The sequence below is a fragment of the Eschrichtius robustus genome, chromosome 7, assembly GCF_028021215.1.
Source record: "Eschrichtius robustus isolate mEscRob2 chromosome 7, mEscRob2.pri, whole genome shotgun sequence".
NCBI classification, from domain to species: domain Eukaryota; kingdom Metazoa; phylum Chordata; class Mammalia; order Artiodactyla; family Eschrichtiidae; genus Eschrichtius; species Eschrichtius robustus.
The window spans coordinates 15,038,289-15,043,023 of record NC_090830.1 but is presented as its reverse complement, the minus strand read 5'-3'; positions in this window follow the sequence as shown (position 1 = coordinate 15,043,023).

The window sequence follows — 4,735 nt, the reverse complement described above, 5'->3', positions numbered from 1 at the left end:
TCCAAGGGCTCGCTGTGGTGCCTTTCTGGGCCTTGACGTATAGCTTGATGGCACCCGGATTGCTGTGTTTTATTCTTCTTCACTCCAGTAAAAGGAGCTGTATTTTATTCTTCTTCACTTCTGGTCCCTTGTTGGACATACCTGTGGTTTCATTCTGAGAGGCCAAAGGATTTTACCAACAAACTCAATGAGCCATCAGATCGACTTGTGGGTTAAGTCAAGTTTGAACTTTATCTATAAGTAGAGGGAAACTTAGAAACATTTGTAAACCCAGGAATGTTGGCTTAAACAAGAAATGCATTTTTAAAAAATTGAGAAACACTGTGAGGAAGCATAAATCCCATTTTAAAAAAATAGCAGAAGAGGGACTTTCCGGGTGGTCCAGTGGTTAAGACTCTGTGCTTCCAATGCAGGGGGCGCGGGTTCGATCCCTGGTCAGGGAACTAAGATCCCACATGCTGCACGGTGTGGCCAAAAGACTAAAAAAATAGCAGAAGAAACTAGAATGATTCACCACACAAAACTCGAGGCCTTGAGTTAATCTTTCCAGCGGAGAGGTCAGCCCTTGGTGTCCTGCTGGAAGTGGAGCTGAAATCTTCTCAAAGTCAAGGGCCTGCCTGCTGTCTCCCCGGACTGTGCAGCTGTCCTTGCCGTGTGGCATCCTCTCCTGCTTCAGGAAACCTTTGTGTGTGGATTACAGGGCACTTACATCATTTGGAGGCAGGATCTTCCTTCTGAATTTTTTGGGTAACAGCTTTATTGAGATTTAATTCACCCCTTTAAAGTGTACAACCCGATGGTGTTTTGTATATTCAGAGTAGCACACCACAATTTTCATCATCTCATGTTACCTTCTGAGTTGAACTTTGATTTCTCTAGGCACGCTTGTTGGCTTTTCCATACGTTGGTAAGAGATATGCTAGATTTTTCACTCAATATTTCTGAGTACATATTATGGCATCCTTTGACTGTTAAAATTTGTGTCTTCACTGCTACTTCAATTCCTTTTTTCCGCATTCAGAGATGAGTCAACAAGCTCAGAGAAGCCAAGTGACAGCCCCAGGGCCATAGCACAGCTCACTGGCGCTGGGGTTCAGCAGCACACTTATCTTTTCAGGCCTCAGCGTTCCTTCTGCAAAGAGACCCCGGGCCCCACCCCTGCACCAGCTCAAACCAAGCAAGCTGATTAAATACCCTTCTCCCTACAACCCCCCTAAAGCCCAGATTTCCTTCTTACAGGTACGTGCATTTCAAAGCATCTGAATCTGGGTCTGCACTGCCACAGTGGGTAGACTGTACACCCTGCCACTTCTCCTGGAAGCCAGAGGAAAGCAGTGCGACGGGGCTATGGGAGGCTCAAGTCCAGGCCGAAGGCGCCACCGTCGCTGGGACTGTACCCACACAAGACCGCCAGCATTACGGCACCTCTCTAGTTTTTTTCTGTTTGTTTTTTTCCTTTGTGTTTTGAAAAACAGTCTCAAGTTCAGAGAGACTAAGCTGCTTGCTCCGGGCAGTATATCTGTCATCAAAGCTGAGTGATGTGAACAAAACCTAATGCAGAAATAATCCCAGTGATCCAACATATGTGGGTTCAGAAGCTCATTCTTTTATTTACAACGCCCCTCCCTCTCCCCTTCCTTCCCTTCTCCCGCCTGTGTGCCCCGACCCCAGCCCTCCCACCTTCTCCTCTCCTGCCCGCCCCTCCCTACCCTGGGCTCATCCTGCCAGCTTTTGGGGGGTCCAGGGCAGCACCCTCCCATCTGCCTGTGATGGCCTGGCTTGTGGGTCATGAACTTTTTCTTTCTTTTTTTCTTCTGGCTACGCTGCACAGCAGGCGGGATTTTAGTTCCCTGACCAGGGATCCAACCCGTGTCACCTGCAGTGGAAGCTCGGAGTCCCAACCACTGGACCGCCAGGGATGTCCCTCGTGGGCCATGAACTTAATGTGTGGGTTGTGATCAGTATTAAATGTTGTATCTCACAGTACATCACACATGGAAATGGTTTTCTACGTGTTGTACTCTGTTGAGTCCAAGACACATTTTTGAACATTTCTGGACTCAGGAGAGAATGGGCCTCACAACTGGATGGCACCTTAGCTACCCTCGGCCAGGTGATGGTTTTGACATGTAGAGTGGGTGGTTAGTCCAGCTGCCAAGCCCGCGTCACTGCAGCCACTCATTTCTGTCAGCAAAATATTTAAGGACAATTTAGGAAGGAATAAGAAGCCTGGTCGTTTTCTGAAAGCTTCTGTTGACACCAGGATAACGAAGGTGCTGACATCAAGCCTTGCAGGACGGGTGTCAATGGCCTGGAATGAAATCCTGGGGACAACAGGCTGCCTTCTCCTAAGATGCTCCAACCATGGTGTATTTGAGGGCACAGAGGGGAAAACTTAGATACTGAGGACTGACTCAAAAAGTTGGACTCTGGGTGAGGAAGTTTTAGGAACACCCATACCAATGTATTTCACTTATAAGACTATGTAAGTCTGAAAGTGCTTTAAATAAACATAAAATGAGGACTTCCCTGGTGGCGCAGTGATTAAGAAACCGCCTGCCAGTGCAGGGGACATGGGTTTGGTCTCTGGTCTGGGAAGATCCCACATGCCGTGGAGCAACTAGGCCCGTGTGCCACAACTACTGAGCCTGCGCTCTAGAGCCCGCGAGCCACAGCTACTGAGCCCACGTGCCACAACTACTGAAGCCCGCGCGCCTAGAGCCCGTGCTCCACAACGAGAAAAGCCACCACCGTGAGAAGCCCGCGCACTGCAACGAAGGGTAACCCCCGCTCGCCACAACTAGAGAAAGCCCGTGTGCAGCAAGAAAAACCCAACGCAGCCAAAAATAAATAAAGTTTAAAAAAACCTCATTTCTTTAAAAAAAAAAGGAAAAAAACCCATGAAATAAAACAAAACATAAGCAATAAGAAAGCATTGTTCATCATTTGATGACAGCTTAAAAAAATACCTCTTATAATCAATGGAGTCTTAGGTTCAATGAAACCCTGTATATATGTGCACTAGGTCACAGTATAAAATATATTTTTTCCTGTAGGTTGAGGTCTAAAAGTTTGAAAGCCCCTGCTTTAGGAATTTTCATTAAAACCAACAAAAACAAACAAGCAGGCAAACAAAACCATTCTTTCTGCTTCCACATGGCTCAGTCTCTGCCCCCCTTAGGGAGCCGCTTGCACCAGCTCCACCTGCCACTCCCTCCTCAACTTTTTACTCTTCTGGAAACATTTTAAACATAATGAAATAAAACTTCCCTGCACCACATAATGGATAGTTCTCAAGTGTCCACTGGGGACACCATGACCTAAGTCATCCCTGGCACGCTAGCAACCCCTCCTGATCAGGACCCTGGCCCCCTTACAGTTTGGTTGTCTTTTTTTTTTTTTTTTTTTTTAATAACTTTATTTATTTATTTTTGGCCATGTTGGGTCTTCATTGCTGCACGCGGGCTTTCTCTAGTTGCGGCGAGCGGGGGCTGCTCTTTCTTGCGGTGCGCGGGCTTCTCATTGCGGTGGCTTCTCTTGTTGTGGAGCACAGGCTCTAGGCGCGCGAGCTTCAGTAGTTGTGGCACGCAGGCTCAGTAGTTGTGGCTCACGGGCTCTAGAGCGCAGGCTCAGTAGTTGTGGTGCACAGGTTTAGTTGCTCCGCGGCATGTGGGATCTTCCCGGACCAGGGCTCGAACCCGTGTCCCCTGCATTGGCAGGTGGATTCTTAACCACTGCGCCACCAGGGAAGCCCAGTTTAGTTGTCTTTGAACACATACTACAAAATACACAGTTAGTTTTGTGGGACTTGAACTCTGTGTAAATGGAATCGTTCTGTGCAAGTAATTTGTCTTTCTTCCTCTTCACTCAACACTGTGAGGTACAAACATGTTTCTGCTTGTAGCTCTGCTCTGTCCGTTTTTCTTGTTGTATTTTATCAGCATGTGACTACTCACTAATGTATATATCCTTTCACCTCACGGGCAGTTAGTTTGTTTCCAGCTTTGGAAAACGGTGAACACTGTTGCCGTGGACTTCTTCGTGTCTCTTCCTGAGCAGTGTAAGCATGCATACCAGACAGCCGGTGGGATGGCGGGGATGACAGAGTCTGCCTTTCTTCAGCTTCCTTGTGTAATTCCAGACTGTGTCTCAAAGACATAAGGCACCTCCATTCCCACCTGTGTTACAAGGGTCCCAACGCACCAAACTTAGCACGGACAGGCTTTTACAAAGTTCTTAGACTGATGTGTCTATGGTGGAATCTAATGTTTTAAATTTGCATTTCCCTGAATAATACAAGGATGAGTAATTTTTAATTTGTTCTTGGCCATTTGAGTTTCTTTTGTGAAGTGTTTCCTGTTAAGACTTTTGCTTTTCTTCCCCACTGACTATAGGCTTTTTTTTCTCACTAATATGTAGGATTTCTTCATAAGATAGAATTCTGCAGACTAATATGGTAGTCAGTAGTCTCATGTGGTTAAAGTCATTAAATTAAACAAAATCAGTTCCTCAGTTATACTATCCATATTTCAACTGCTCAATAGCTACATGTGGCTTCCAGCTACCTTACTGGAAAGCAGAGAACTAGAGAATATTTGCGCCCTCACACAACATCCATATGACAGGACAAGAGAACATTCCCCTCCTCACAGAATGTTCCACAGGACAGAACCAGAGAACGTTCCCCTCCTCACAGAACTTTCCACAGGACAAAACCTGAGACCATTCCCCTCCT